At 36.8% G+C, this 17,167-nt stretch overlaps 1 protein-coding gene and 2 long non-coding RNA genes across 16 annotated transcripts in view; 1 reads left to right on the top strand and 2 right to left on the bottom strand.

Annotated features, from left to right (window-relative positions):
- The window catches only part of slc2a4rg (SLC2A4 regulator), a 147,901-nt gene that overhangs the window by 120,455 nt on the left and 10,279 nt on the right, over nucleotides 1–17,167 (bottom strand). The gene's annotated exons all lie outside the window — the stretch shown is intronic.
- Nucleotides 1,415–5,776, top strand: LOC141380591 (uncharacterized). Its single transcript, XR_015523356.1, has 3 exons — nucleotides 1,415–2,757; nucleotides 3,017–4,920; nucleotides 4,964–5,776. It is a non-coding gene; the product is annotated as an uncharacterized LOC141380591 (long non-coding RNA).
- LOC147831257 (uncharacterized) lies at nucleotides 4,966–8,405 on the bottom strand. Its single transcript, XR_015523350.1, has 3 exons — nucleotides 7,265–8,405; nucleotides 6,207–7,199; nucleotides 4,966–6,075 (listed from the first exon to the last, which is right to left on the bottom strand). It is a non-coding gene; the product is annotated as an uncharacterized LOC147831257 (long non-coding RNA).

Raw genomic sequence — 17,167 nt, 5'->3', positions numbered from 1 at the left:
TTTAATCCTTCATTTAATCATCACGATGCTGTCAGTCGTGCAGATGCTACCACGTCCACCATCGCATGCATTCACTGAGATGAAACTGATATTGCAGCTCATGAAAAGACCATTACTGCTATTAAGATGAAGTATGCAAATAATAAGTTATAATATCATCTGTGCGATATCAGACAGCAACTGTGAGAACAGCACAGTGATTATTGTTAATTCAGTTCATTTCATTCACATCAAGCAGTGTGTGCAGGGCCGGTGAGCGCATGCAGACTTTTGTTTATTTGTTAATTGTGTTTAGATTGTTAATTTACAATAGAATCTGTTAATATAAAATGTGTGGTCACGGTGGTCATCATTTTTGTGGGTGCGACTAAATTTTGTCTGTTGCGCCTACATTTTTAAAGTTAGGAGCACCGGTGCAACCAAAAAAAGTAGCTAATTTCGTGCCCTGTTAAACCTTAATTGGTAGTGGAAATTGCAGGTTTTAAGAAAATGTTAAATGTAATAGAGCCCATTACATTATTCCTTCATAAGCCCATTTCAGTCAGATAATTCCTGCTATCAGATCCACTAAAATGGCAGGTGACAGCCAAATCAAGCAGATCTGTGCTGTCTGAAGAAAAGGTGGACACTCATCTTTCCGAAAATTAAAAAATACTCAAAAATAGATTGAAATTCCATTTAAAAACTAAATTGTTCTTTTATTTTAATTTGTTTAAACTACATAATTACTTACATTTATTTTTTATAGGAAGCTTTTTGGTTTTGGGTATAAAGAAAGATTTGTTTTATTGGTGCTAAGCAGAAACCGCAGAAGTATAGCTCTATCACTGTTTAAAGTAAAAGAAAAAAAAAAACAGAATCATACTTTTATAATGTTAGTTTTAATACATAAAAAAAATTAAAACCAGTATATATATATATATATATATATATATATATATATATATATATATATATATATATATATATATATATATATATATATATTCTTGATTTAAGAAACTCCAACTGTCTTGATAAATGACCAGTTTTCTTCTTTTATTCCACATTCTTCTGCTTATTTGAATTGATTTATATAAAACTTTTGAATGTGTACAATATTTAAGGAAAGTATATTTAAATAACTAATTACATTACCTAAAAAATGAAAAGTTATCCCTTGCTTCACTTAATTAGTGAAAAAGTCATTTGATTACCGTAACTAGTTACTGTGTAGCAAATTACACCCAACTCTAGGCATGAGCCGGTATTGACCTTACTTTATGCGTACGAGTGGGCGCACCCACCCCTTTCAATCTCTTTGGCTCAAGACTTCCAGTCTCAATAACTTCCATCCATTTTTAGATGTTAAAAACAGCTCGTTACGCTGCTTGATTTTGAAAACTTTTTTTGTTTAATTATATTATTCTAATTTGGCTGTATAGTCATTAGGGTTGGGCGATGTTGACCAATTTGGCATCGTACAATGTCTAATGTGAAACATTGCGATGGATGATGCCATCGTCGTCGTAGGTGGGGGGGGGGGGGGTGTTAAATATCAATTAATTCATAACGAATAAATTAATTGTAGGCTACCGTTTTCACTACCTGTCCCACATGGTCTTTGATTTACCCATTACCCATAACCAAATGGGTCAACCCATAAATAAATAAAGTTACAAACAAACGACCACCTGTCAATCACTTTTTTTCCGCGGGACTCTGGCATGAATAGGCACAGTGATCTGTGTCGTTCTTATGGCTTTTCCCAGAGCTGGTGGAGGAGACGAGAGTTCGGTTGGAGTTCACTGTAGTGCATACATTTTCATTGTTTTCACTGCAATATCCTCACCGCATGCGCAGATTTAGGAGACATTTATGCAGAATGCATCTTTGCACCTATAAATGCCAAGCGCAGCACTCAGGAACAGATTAAAACAGTTAGTTGTTAAATGAAATTGCTGAAGTAAAAAAGCGAGACACTGCTTGATGCAGAGCCACTTGAGCTCCAGCGAGGGGGAGCTTGAGCTCCAACTCCTCCTATAAGCTGTTTTCATGCGTACACCCACCCCACCCCTAACCCCAACCCCCAGGGACATCACTTGTAAAAGAAGTGCAAGGAAGAAGGAGCTGGATCTCAAGCTCCCCCTTGCTGGAGCTCAGCTCTGCCCAAGTGGCTCTGCAGTGAGCACCACTTCAAAAAAGGCTGCAATGCTTACCCTGCCTTTGTGCTCTTCTTATTGGCTCACTGCTCTAGAACTAAACATGCAAGATTGGTTAATATCAGCTATCAATCACTCAGTCAATGCCTTCTGCCTTCAGATGACAGGAGCTACAACCGCGAAATTGTGAAGCGCTAAAGACGAGAGAATGAAAATAACAGACATATCTACCTAAAGTTCCTAATAATGGCACATCTTGTTAGTGATCATGTGCTAAATGTTAATCCACCATTTACACTTTTCCAAGATCGGATAGAAGACTTCCAGTGACTTCAAGTCTGCTTTGAAAATGACTAAAGCCATTCACTGTAAAGTCTGTGGGACGGGGTTTGCAGGTAACAGCGTTTGCCACTGAATCTACACATTTTAAGCACGAGAGGTACTGTATAATCCTTCATTTAATCATCACAATGCTGTCAGCCATGCATGCGGCAGCTTTGTGTAACATTTAACACAGCTCATAAAAATACAGTTATTGCTATTAGGATGACATGCAAATAATAAGTTAATTCATTCATTCATTTTCTTGTCGGCTTAGTCCCGTTATTAATCCGGGGTCACCACAGCGGAATGAACCGCCAACCCATCCAGCAAGTTTTTACACAGCGGATGCCCTTCTAGCCGCAACCCATCCCTGGGAACATCCACACACACATTCACACACACTACGGACAATTTAGCCTACCCAATTCACCTGTACTGCATGTCTTTGTACTTTGGGGGAAACCGGAGCACCCGGAGGAAACCCACACGAAGGCAGGGAGAACATGCAAACTCCACACAGAAACGCCAACTGAGCCAAGGTTCGAACCCAGCAATGGACAATGGCATCGTCTATTGGCACAACCCTAATACTCATGGACACACTTGTTTTTAGAGTAAGTAGTTTGTCCACTTTATTAATCCTAGTCATTTCTCCCATAGGAAACTGAACTGGAAGTTCTAAAACAATCGCAAAAATGAGCACACTTTCGCATTTTAGAATAAGGTCAATAAGGTCGTACTCACACTATGTACATTTGCCTTGAACAGGCCCCGAAGCATGCTTGTCCCCCCTCCCGTCTACCCCGACAGCCTGCGCTTACATTGCATTCGTGCCTAAGCACGCTTACGGAGCACTCACACTTCTCAAACAATCCTGGAAATTGGCCTGGGCACGATTCAGATAGCATAGTGTGAGAGTAGATTGTGATCGTATGATAAACTTGGATAATTTGAAGAACTGGTTTCTTGGTATTGTGATTACTGATTACTAAAATGTGTTCTTTTTAAATGTGTAGGTAAAAAACTACTTTTCCCCCTTTTGGAAACACTATATATTTTAAGAAACATTTAAAATATTTTGGAACAGTATCATCCCATGCCTACCCAACACTTCTCTGCACTAATGAAAAATCTGAGACCGTATCAAAGAGTTAAAATAGCTAAAAATATGACAAATCCTTTATGTTCTCTTTTCTCGTTGTCAAATGCAGAACAAAGCAGCCAATTAAACTGCAGACATCTCAAGCGCGTCCCCTCAAATATCATCAGAAAGTTTTGCTTCCTCTTTTCAGTTTCACAGACGCTCATCCTCTGCTACGTAATATGAGCTACGATGCACACGCCAAATGGGCCGCTATCTGTTGTGGCTGCTGATAGCATCAACCCAACGAGTCATAATAGAAGTTAATTACAGAAAACATCAAATTGAAGCGCGTCTGTTGTTCTCATGTGGTCAAAGCAGTTTGGACAAGCCCAAGGCCAATGTTGTAGGTGGACGCAGAAATGCCTCCCACTCACTGCTCACTTTCATTCAGATTAATTGCTTGCTTTCTGGCCAGGATGTGAGATACGTGCTGGGTAATGTGAACACATGAGTCATTCTTGAGTTATGTGAGGCGGCCCTTGACCACAAAGGCATTGAGAGCAGAGGTCACGACCCTCATGACAGAGGCAGTCAGCTGTATCTTCAGACCGCTTCAGCAAACACGCTGCCATATTTATAGTCTTCAATAACTATTTTATTGTTTTTTTTAACCACATGTGACCCCGGACCATAAGACCAGTCTTACATTGCACAGGTCAAAATGATCAGTTTTTTTTTAATGGCAAAAATCATTTAACGGTGCTGTATTCAAGTTGGTGACGCAGTGGAACAGTAGGTTGTGCTGTCGCCTCACAGCAAGAAGGTCGCTGGTTCGAGCCTCGGCTGGGTCAGTTAGCATTTCTGTGTGGAGTGTGCATGTTCTCCCTGCGTTCGTGTCGGTTTCCTCCGGGTGCACCAGTTTCCCCCACAGTCCAAAGACATGTGCTACAGGTAAATTGGGTAGGCTAAATTGTCCGTAATGTATGAGTGTAAATGAGTGTGTATGGATGTTTCCCAGAGATGGGTTGCAGCTGGAAGGACATTCGCTGCGTAAAAACATATGCTGGATAAGTTGGCGGTTCATTCCACGGTGGCGATCCCAGATTAATAAAGGAACTAAGTTGAAAAGAAAATTAATTAATGTATGCAAGTTTTTGACTCTTCTAAAGCATAAAAATACCATAATATGTTTGCAGATATTTAAGAAAAATGGCAAGTAAACATTCGTGTTTATATGAAAAACAATGCTGAAGTCAGATATTCTGCTTTGAAAATGTCTGTTATGTGCCGGAATGTCTGTCTTGATTTGGTCCCTTTAACCCGCCCAATGGCACTTTAGCTAATTACATTTCAGCACCGCGGGTTGCCTTGGTGTGATTTAATCAGTCAGCAAGGCTCTTAAATATGTGTCCAGACTGAAATGTGATCTCTGGTGGACAGTAGCAGACTCCGGAATGAGACACAGATTCAGAGTTCTACTGAGGTTATTCATTAGCAAATAATATAAATATTAAAGCAAATAATACTAGCAAATAATATAATTAAGTAAATATTAGGTGAGCAGGTAACATTGTAACCCTGTGTTCTAACAACACGCTACGTGACGAGATTTGCAGTGATAAGCATTTGGCTGATTGCACCAGACGAAACACAACAGAAATTTAAATGCAGCCATTCAGAAGCACAGAATAGTGCACTTACTGCACTCCAATGAAATGGTAAGGTATGTAATTAAATTAATAGATATCAAACCTCTTTAACATTATTAAATGCACATGCTGAATCACTGATATATGTTGAATCAGTTCTAAAGCATTCAAACTCACATTATCAGCATTTAACACTGAATAAAGCACACGAGGTGTACCTGTGGGGATTGTAGTCAGTAAATCCTGTTGTTCAGCTGCAAGAAATAGAAGCCGTTTCTAAAATATCAATTTCAGGTGTTGGTTAGGACAAAAACTTCTTTTAGTATGGAGAATATTCTTTCTATCGTGTACCGTTGCTTTTATTTAGAACACAATTTCAATCAGCCTTTAGGTTCAATAGTTAGGCACACTTTAGTAGATCTCATCAATCTGGCAACATGCACTTACGTTGTCAGGGTTCTGCCACTCAGGTCTTGTGAATTCTTGTTTTGGTGGCAGAGTCCAGACACTAGTTCTGTCTTGTCCTGTATGTTGTGCTCAGCTCGAGTTTTCTCGGGTTGAGCACTCTTTTTCTTTCATTGTGTCTCTGTATGGGCACTATCGTGAGCGCGCTCAAACAATGCGCACTCCCACTTGATGCATGTGCGCGAGGTCTGTGCGTGCTTGGGACACGCGCTCTTGTAGTCGTGTTTGTGTTTTGTTGTGTCAGCATCACACTGCTTCATTCTCAGCATCTCAGTCTAGTTGGTTTTGGTTTCGGTTGGCGCTGAGGTGAAACATACGTGTTGCATATGTGTGAGCGCACGGTAAGGTGTTTTCATCTACGTGTTCTCGTGCCTTGCGTCTGTATATGTTTGTGTTGTATGAGCATGTGGCTCTGCGTTTAAACTGTAGCTGCGTGCTTCAATATTGTGCTTTAGTGTTGTCTTGGTTAATGATTTCGCTCAATGGCTGCGTGATCTTGTCACGTTTGACGTGAGCACATGGCTTGTGGTGTTTTCTTGTCACGTGCTCTCCCATCTATTGTCTAGTCCCACCTTCCTTGTTAACCCATTATTAGTTTATTATGTTTACCTGTCTGTTTGTAAATTATTTCTGCTCATATTCTTCTCATGTCTACTGTCCTGTTTCAGTTCGTCGTCATATGTTGCCTTGTCCTGTTGTGTGTTCCAGTCTTGATCCTTGCCAGCCTGGCCAGTCAAGTTTGTTTGTTTGTTTATTTGTAATGTTTGCCCCCTTGGGGTAGTTCGTTTAGCCTTTTATTTTATTTTATTTTATTTTATTTTTAATAAACACCCATTTTTACCGCACCCAAGTCCTAGCTCCTTTTCCCCTACACAAAATGTGACATGTGAGTGTGTTTTGAACAAGGCATGCAATACCAAGTTGAACCACTGGGTGTCAAACATACAAACAGCACCTTTAAATATTAAGTAAAGATCATCTTCCATGAAGACTTTTGCCTTCAACTGTATATAAATACAGTATACAAAACCATGTGCATTTATGGACTGTGCTTTAAACAGGTGAGTGGGCTTGACAAACCACCTGTAGAAACACTCTATCTCTCTTTCTATAATGAAAATAAAAAAACTTCCCTCCTTACTCTAGCAATAAAGTTCATTATAAGTTCAGTATAATCAGCACTTCTGGTGTGTATTGCTACTTATTGTAGAATCACTGATTTCCTTTTCAATAGTAAATTTGGACAAAAGTGTCTGCTAAACGACAACATGCAAGTGTAAATATATAGCATGCAATATTGTTGACACGTGCAGTCAGCCAATCCCTTCAAAAATACATTTTTTCTTCCATTTTGGTATATTTTAGCAGTACTTTTCCATAACTAGCTAGAAATGTAGATTCCTATATCAAGTTGCACTAATTTATGGGATGAAGTACTGTGCTGTTCACTCCACACACTTAGACGCTTTTGTGGCAAAGCACTTAACTGAAAAAGTAAAAAATAATAATAAATAAAGTTGATGTAAATAAAAGTTTCTAAAGCTGAGGACGTTTGATGGCTTTACACATACTCAAAAAGCACCTGAAAATAAAAGTATGGCATCATCCACACTCTTTTCAACAAACTGCAGTATGTGAGCTGTGAAATTCTTCAGCCACACAGAAACAGATATACAGGAAGTGCATGCAGCATTGTTCTTTCTGAATGCTGTCCGATGGAGATGACCACATGATTGGACTTGTTAACATCAATTCTCAAATTTGCTGAATTGATTCTTTACTAAGGCTTACTTTATGAGATTTGCACAAGTTGATACACAAATTTTAACATACACACAAAAGATGATGGTTGCTCTTTGTTTAAAGTACTTATTTAAAATGAGCTGAAATAACACACAACTCTTGAGAGCTTTCTTGAGACAACATAATTGTTTATGTTCAGTCCACCTAAATTTGTAAAGACTAATAAGCTAACTTAATTTTTTTATTTTTTTTTTAACACAAATTGTTTGTTTATATAGTGAAAAAGGATGTTGGTGCTTGTTCAAAGAGCTTACATAAAATGAGTTGAAACAACCCAGTACTACAATTTCTTTTGTTTCTACTTCTACTATCAATTTGTGCTGGGACAACGTGAATGAATTGTGTGAATCACTGCATTTTTCACTTCAAATGACAATTTGACTTTTTCCGCTATTTAAAAATGAAATTACTCAATTTTATTTCTATAGCACATTTATCACAACAAAGCTGGCCAAACAGTTGAACGTACACTCAAAACAATATTTTTTTTACTTGTTCAAAACTACTTATTTAAAATGAGCTGAAACAACACAATTCTTGACATTTCATTGGGACAACTTAATTTTTATGTTCAATACACATAAATTTGCTAAAAGTGTTAAGTCAACTTATTCAATTTGTGTTGGGACAATTGAATGAATTGTGTGGAACCCTGCATTTTTTTACAAAGTACACTAAAAACTGTTTTCCGTTGCTTGTTAAAACTACTTATTTAATATAAGCTTAAACACAATTCTGGATATTTTTTGGTGAAACTTTATTTTTATGTTCAATCGATTTACATTTGTTACGTTAACGTAATCTATTTGTGTTGGAACAACATGAATGAATTTTGTGGAACCCTGCATTTTTTGTACAATTTCTTCCTCTACCTGTTTTACGGTTTTACTGAGTTACTGCCACCTCTCGCTCTGTTTGGACATCGCTAACCAAATAGGCTAAAGATGACTGAGGGATGTATATATATATATATATATATATATATATATATATATATATATATATATATATATATATATATATATATATATATATATATATATATAGTTTACTGCAGTAAAGGCTACAGTATACTATAGTAATTACTATTAGTTCAGGATAGTTACTAATGATGCTAAATAATGCAGTGTAATTTAATGAAGAGTTTTATATATATATATATATATATATATATATATATATATATATATATATATATATATATATATATATATATATATATATATATCCCTTTACCATAAATTAATATAGTATTTTAAACGTGTAACCCTTGGTTTTATTGGATTTCTTTTGTTTTTGCTTATATACTATAATTTGTATCTGCTTGATACAGCATATTATTTGCAGTAAATAATTTAACTGAACAGTTAAGCCTCATATGTTCCATTGGCAGTTTTATTGATCACTAAGATGTGATTGAATTGGATTTAAGTTGCTTCGGTTTAAAAATAAACATAGTAAAAATAGCTTAGATATAGCTAAGCTACCTCTGCCGAGTAGCTTTTAGCTTAGCTTGCTACATTTCCCAAAGGGTAGCTTTTAGTGTAGTTAAGCTACATTTTAGGTAGAGTAGCTAATACAGTAGGTTAGCTCACTACATTTTTCAAGTAGCTTGCCCAACACTGGTAATACGGTAATTTGTTATACCGCAGGATCTAAAAATAGTATTGGTATCAGTTTCAATACCATTATACCATCATAAAATACAACACACTTACATGGGAGACAATGATTAAATATTAAATATAATTTATTTAATACCTAAAAATTTGTGCATGCATAGCTGTCATCACGGGATAGCTTGTAGGAGAAAGAAAAAGGTGCAGTTTGGCAGTATTTGGGGTTTTGACCGAATGAGAAGGGAAAGGTGGTAAATACAGACGAGGCAATTTGCAAATTGTGCAACAAAAAGGTGTCCGCAAACCTAAGGTCGCATATCTGATGATGCTGTCTAAGCCTTACATCATAATTTTTGTTTATTATGCACGGTACTGTATACTGAGGTAAAATAGGGAGGAGGTTTGATGGTATCAAAATTTGAAAACCCGTCCAAGCCTAATCGAAATACAATTAAACATTTTCTCAAACATATGCATGCCTGTGTGTGTTTATTTTAAATGCAATTAATCATGATGAATTAATTATTTGGAATACGTTCACTAAAACATACATTAATTAAAAATTCTAATTGAGTTAACAACTCAGCGTTCGAAAGTGCAACTTTCTACTGATCTCTAATACTTCATTAAATGTAAGTACTTAAATTTAAGTATTTAAAATTAGTACATAAAAAATAGCTTGAGGTTTAAAAAACCCTAATAGCAAATAATACAATAGAAATTGTTTTAAAACAAATCAAGCTGACACCCAACACTGAAATTTTCAAATGCAAGGTCTTCAACAAACTGGACTTTCTACTACCTTGACTTTTGTCTGCACGTTTACTTTAGATGAACGCTGATGCTGATAAGAGAAGAATAGAGTCAAGTGCAGACCTGCCGACAGCGTGAGCTATCAGCTGCAGTGTAAAGCAGAGACTTTTGACTGATTTCTCAGGCAAGCCTGGACATGTCATTGAGAGACTAATGTGTGTAAAGCTGCTGGAGAAGTGCACGGTCACCAGTCTTTATCTGCTAAACACATGCAAGAACAAGCTCAGTGCGCTACATTACTATAGTCAAGTGTGAATCTATAATGTGCAAGATTAGAATTATTAGGTTCACCAAGCATAATAATTGCTCTGTTTGATTAGATTTTTTTTAAAAGATTGTGATTTACAGAAGAGGCTCACTGAAGTGCTATAATGATCAGTGTAATAACAGTTTGAAAAATTAAACGATTGTCAGGTTTATTTAGAAAGAAGAACATTTGATCACATATTAAAGGAAACTAAATCATTCAAATTTTATATATTTAAAAACATATTATGCAAGTAATTGTCATAACCAGTGATAAAGATGATTTACTGGTTTTGTCACAGATTATTTTCTATAATTAGCCCTCTAGAGACTTTTGTAATTCTTTAATGCTCTAGTGTGTAGAATTCAAATATAAACCCCCTGCAAAAGTAACTATTTGTTTATTTATTTATTTATCAGCTGCCCTGTCCAGTGATTGCAATCTCTGCTTTAAAATGTAAAAGTCAATAAATTTAATTAATATGAAATTTTAGTAATCATTTATTCCTTTATATATTTTAAGCTTAGATAAGAAAAAAAAGTTGTATTTTTAAATTAATATAAATACTAAGTAAGGGTGTCACGATCCTCCAAATCCTCGATTCGATTACATTTTCGATTCTAAAGTCACGATTCGATTCGATTATGAATAATTAATTAATTAATAATTAATTAATTTTTAGTAGCCTACCGTTTAAACTGACCTTCATGGTCTTTGTTTTACCTATAAACAAATCATACAGTAAATGAATAAAGGTAAGTTACACACATAATTACCACCTGTCAATCACTTTTTTCTGCGGGACTCGTGAATAGGCCGTGATCTGTGTCGTTATAATGGCGTCGGTAAAAAAGGTGCACAACCAACAGGAACCAGTATCTGAGGTGTTCGCTAAAATGACTAAGTACTTGTGTGAAAGTAAAAGATGGAAGCAGTCTACTGACTCGCTGACTGCCTTGACCCGCTGTCTCGAGCGCATGACAATGTGTGTGCGTCTGTATCTGTGTGTGAATGTGTCTGTGTGGTCACGTGATGTGCGTTTTCAGCGGTAGTGAGGAAGGAGTGCTGCTCAGAAATGCTACACGCCAGTGTGGATGTGGATCGTTGTCGTTCTAAAATGCCATTTAAAAACAAAGACATATTAGTGTAAACAGAGCCTGAGCGTGTATTTTTCGCGAGCGGATTTGCAACGGGTGCGGGGTGGAGGATCGCGATGCACCCATCGTCTATCATCCCAACCATAATACGTACATAGCAGAGCTTGCAAACTGTGTTTTTTTTGTCGACAACACGAACGTTGTCAACATAACGAACTGGAAATCCAAAATACTTCCACACCGGCGACTTCATTGAAAGAGGAGGGGATTTAAGCTCTGTCGACGGGTCTCCTGCGTCTGCAGTTTAACAAGCACTTCAACAAGCCTGTTTTTGTCCTGCTTGGCAAGCCAAGCTAACGTGACATGGGGTGTGGCAGCATCGACGATTCTATTTTTTGATTCGATAATCGAAGTTGAGCATAAATTTCGATCGATTTCGATTTGACACCCCTAATACTAAGCTGAATGACTTAGGTATAGTATTTTACCCAGGGGTGTCGCTAGACCCCATTAACTGGGGCACGTGCCCCAGTAAAAATCGCCAGTGGCCCAGTAAATGATTTGAAACCGACCTCCATCTATGCAATTGACAGCAACTGTTGGCAATCAGGTGGACGTGTCGAGCGACGCGTCAAAGTTGATAATCCTTCAACTTTATGCAAATGAAGAGCGACTTTCTTGAGCGACAGCCAATAGGAGCACCAGGAAAGCTCGCATGATCCTGTCTCAGAGGTCGGTTTTATTCTCGGTGCTGTAGACCTACACAGACCTGCGTGTGCAGGTCGCCACACATAGCGACAGGCAGCTGCTAGTGTGAATGATACCTTAGTTTCTATTTCAGAGTTTGCCACAGCAGAATGAACCTACAACTATTCCAGTATATGTTTTACACAGCGGATGCTAGCTGCAACCCAGTATTGGGAAACACCCATGCACATTTATTAATTTATTAATTTTGATTTGGCTTAGTCCCTTATTTAGTTTATTCGGCTTAGTCCCCACACAATTTAGTTTATTCAATTTACCTATAGCGCATATCTTTGAACTGTGGGGGAAACCGAAGAACCTGGAGAAAACCCACATCAACATGGGGAAAACATGCCAACTCCACACAGAAATGCTAACTGACCCAGCTCGATCTAGTGACCTTCTTGCTGTGATGCGACAGTGCTGACCACTGAGCCACAAATTTATGAAATTCAGCTGTTTTAAAATCTTCTTAAGGCCTCAAATCATGGAAAGCCCAATTAACACTTTTAAGATCGTTTATTCTTTCTTTTTCTTTCACAATTAATTGAACATTCATGGATGTAATAATTATTTAAAAAAGCATTTGGTTAAGTACTGTACTGTAATTTGGTCTCTCTAAAGCTTTTGGACCAAAAACCCTAAGACACTTGCCAAGCACATATAAACACACATAAAAGACGGCAATGTGGCAGATGTAAAGCAGAGGAAAGAGAGCCGCAGGTGAATAAAAAGAGTTATGGAGGGGGTCATAAAAGACGACAGGCAGAGCTTGTTTTGGGTTTATCTGACAAGCAGCTTTTCTCACTGTAACACTGCAATGGAGCGAAGAGTGATTTGCCTGCATATCTGAGAGTTTTGCATACATTTACAACCCCTTGGGGAGGGTGAGCTCCAGGTATCATTTCAAATTAAAATCCAGGCCACTTTGATATAATGCACAAAAACAAAGTTGCAACTGTAGCTGCACGGTTATTACCAAAATGTGTCATATTGACTAAATAATCTGTTAAAAAGATAAAAAAAAAAATTTTTTAAATGTTACGAATGTAAACATACTTTACAGTGGCCCTCGTTTATCGCAGAAGTTGTGTTTTAAAAATAACTTGCAATAGGCAAAATCCACAAAGTAATTTTTACAATTGTTATTGATGTTTTAAGGCTGTGAAACCCTTTACTACAAACCTATACACTTAGAAAGGCATTAATATTTCACACTTTTCTCTTATTTAAATACTCTCTACAGTTCAAACTTTTGTAGAAAACTGAGTCCAGTATTATAGAATAAAACTAAAGATCAAAACCATTTGATCTTCATTTATTTATTCTGTAATGGCGCCCTACAGCCATGTAACTTCTTCCTTCCTTTAGCATGTACAGAAGTCCAACTTTTTGTGTGATGGTTAGCATCTTCCTCTGCCTTTTTGAGGGCTACCACAGGTGCTTTTCACAGTACAGAACGCTTCGTCGACATTGTGGGGAGAAAACTTGCAAACACACAGTACAGCACTTCAGAGTCACACTGCTAGCGATTGACGATTTCTGTAAATTTGGCAAGCTGAACACATTTTATACTATACAAGGAAAGACAGCACAGAGGAGATTGATTAAAAATGGTCTACTGCCAATCAGGATGCAAAAAAAAAAGATCGGGATGCACGTAGGGATGCTCGATATATCTGCGGCCATATCATTATCGACCGATAAATGCTATTTTTAATGCTATGCTATGTTACTGTTATCGGTTTGATGTCAAAAGTAGGCCGATATCTTTACGCCGATGTTGCGCAATTGTACAGGACTGCTTGCCTCACGCATGTGTAGGCGGAACTTATCCAGTGCACTATAATTGAGCTTTCCTCACATTGTTTATTTCTTTAAAGTCCATCCTTTCTTTAAAAAATATTACATGTGTAAACAATAGCAGCAGTGCACAGGTGCTAAACAACTCGTAAGGTAGTTTGTAATTTAATATGATTATTTGTTCTCATGAACGCGTTACTTGCCATGTTTAAGATTAAATTCAGTTTGATCGGCATATTTATATTGATTATAATAAGCGCACGTGATGGCTATTACAACGCACACACATATTGACCAGTGAGCCGTCAGAGCCTTCACAGCAGCATGTGCGCCAGTCACTGAATCCAGCAAAGAAAGGGGTTCTCAATCCTCTGCCACATTCTGCCTTTAAATTATGCACTGTGTTTGTCATAAAGTCATCTGTGCTCAATGCTCACATGGTGTTGTATCACCAATGTTGTATTTTAAGGACAAATCTGACTCTGCGTCGTGTGCATGTGCATCACACAGGTAGAGGTTAACCACATGAAAGGTAACCACGTTATAGTGAGGAACTACTGTACTGTAACTTGATAATAATTAATTGATAATAATTAGTAGCAGGGCCGGAGTGGGACTCCTTTTCAGCCCTGAAGTTTCAAGCCTCAGACCGGCCCACCTAAGTTCACGACTGACTATATTAAAATAATGTCATTTGCAATTCAGTTTCTAATTACATTATCACGTCTTTTTTTGAGAAAACAGCTGCTTTAGAACTTCAAATATTCAACAACCCTAAAAGTATTATATGTCTTAACAATAAAAATGAAAAAATTTAATTACTCAGACGAGGATCAAACCCGGGTTGGCAATGTCGTAACCTAACCTACTAACCACTGGACCACAACAGCTGTACAACGAGAGGTGACCCATCTGCGTTATATCATCATTAACCTACAGGCTGCATCTTGCTCACGAGGCTACGAGAAAATAGATAAAAAGAGCAGAGCTGTGGTAAAATAATAAATAAGAAGACTGTGGTGAAGTAAATAAATAAATACATTTAAAATGTGTGACTGCTGAGAGCAACAGATTCTGGAGCTAGGGACACCGGCCCTCGCGACCAAAAAACGGACCGGTCCACCGGGAATTCTCCCGGTTCTCCCAATTAGCCAATCCAGGCCTGATTATTAGAATAAAGCGGATTTGTATTATGTTTCAACATTTAAATACTTTCTTTTATTTAAAAAATCTTGCTGCTTTACATTTATTAGTTGAAACAAATAAACTTTTCCTGTCATCTCAACTTACATCAATCAAACTGACTCAAAATATTAAGTTAAACTTTACAACTTAAAAAGTTCCACTGAAACCCATTTAACTCATTCAAATAAGTTAAACCAAGATCAAAATATGCGTGGTCTTGACTAGTTGTCATTAAATCTTCAGCAGTTTAAATCTGAGGTGCTATCAGAAATAGAAGCAGCTTTGTTTGTTTTAAAGTCTAGCACAAGTCACAGCAACAACTTAACCAATTGTATGACTGTGGGGGAGGGGCTGTCTGTTTAGTTGTCCAATAGCAAACAAGGGGAGACTTCAGGAAACCTGTTTGAAACTGACTATATGAACGTGTGCTGAGTGCTAATGTACTAAGTCATAAACTCCTCGGTGAGCATTATAAAACCCTCATTGTAAATAAAGTCAAAGTAATTTGCCTGAGCTTGCCATATCAGCACTTTTAGTTAAACACACACACACACACACACACACACACACACACACACACACACACAAACACACACACAAATGCCTTGTCAACTCACAGTCTGAAAAACATCCACCCAGTTTGACTCAAAGGTAACTATTTCTTTTTCCTGGTTATAGTTTGTGCATATACTAAAACAGATGACTTTTCTACCTAAACATCTTTCAGCCAAAGCCTCTATTCCATTTAATACAATCAACATGAAAAAAACGTTTTAACTTTCTCTCTTGGATAAGCCACACCTGACTAAAAGTCACTCGAGGTCAAATATCTAGTGTTGAGAGAAAAGAAACAGCTAAGGCACATTGGTGTCAGGCGCATTTCATCACTTCATTCACAGTTGAAAAACAGCCAACCAGTAGTCACACATTATGCTAAATATTGTAGATGTTTGAATGCATCCAACCACTTTACACTAGTTTGGAATCAAATCAAAATAGTGAAATCAAACCCTAACCATAACCATAAACTATAAAAAATATCAATAAATTAACAGTTTCTGTATTTTGTATTTTTTGTTTTTATTTATTTGTATTTTTTTTTTGTTATTTATCCTTTTGAATTGCATTAAGGGACCAACTTTTACCCTTGAAAGTTTGGAAAAAGTGACCTTTATTAACATTTTAATAGTTTAAAGTGATATATTGTAAGGATGCATTGATTACGATATAATATGGCAATAAGATCGTAACTTTACTGTGTATTTACACAGTGGCCATATTCATCTGTAAACACACGAAAACAACATTAACATTATAGCAGTGTCAGAATATTGTGGGACTGCTGTACAGGAGTTATTATTAGGGATATAGTTAGCGGTTTTTATTTTAGCATTTTTTTAACCATGATGGTAAAACATAAACGATGTAATAAATATATATTAAAATGTGCTGCTTTAAAGAGTTATAAAACATTATTTAAGGAATTTTTTGAGTTGACAACAGTGGTTTTTTTTTTGTAGACATCAAAAAATATGTATTATTAGGGGGGCTAATAAAACTGACCCTTAAAAATTGTTTGAAAAAAAAAAACTGCATATATTCCAGCTAAACTAAAATGAACGTGACTTTCTCAGAAATAAAAAAAAATATTACAGAAAACACTGTGAAAATGTCCTTGCTCTGTAAAACAGTACTTGGGAAATACTTGAAAAATAATTAAAATTTTATATCATTTTGGTTTCATAAACAATAGCACATTAAACACTCTGGAAAAGAATCACTTCATTTTTATTGACAAGAGAGCATTGTATTAACAGATGTATTTATGATGACATCATAACTGAAAAAAGATGAGAATGAAAGAATGAGAGTGCAAAAGTAAACAACTAGAAATGAAAAAAACAGATAAACAGAGAGTAGGACAAAACCCTACATTTCATCAGACATTCCTTATAAACATGGCAGAAAACGAACGAAGGTTGCATAAACACTGACTGAGCGCTGACCAAGCAGCCCGTCTGTCTCCTCCACACCAACCATCCTGCGCCATCACATTACTATCAGTCTCTGGTATGCTAAAATTCACGTTAGAAGTGAAAAAGCCACAGAAGCGTAAAATTCGGTCTCAAGAATGATTTAAGAATTTATGTTAATGCAGATCACCATTGAGGCTTGTAAGCGACTAAATGC

This window comes from Danio rerio, chromosome 23, assembly GCF_052040795.2.
Source record: "Danio rerio strain M-AB ecotype USA chromosome 23, GRCz13ab, whole genome shotgun sequence".
NCBI classification, from domain to species: domain Eukaryota; kingdom Metazoa; phylum Chordata; class Actinopteri; order Cypriniformes; family Danionidae; genus Danio; species Danio rerio.
This window is presented reverse-complemented; position numbering and strand designations above follow the sequence as displayed.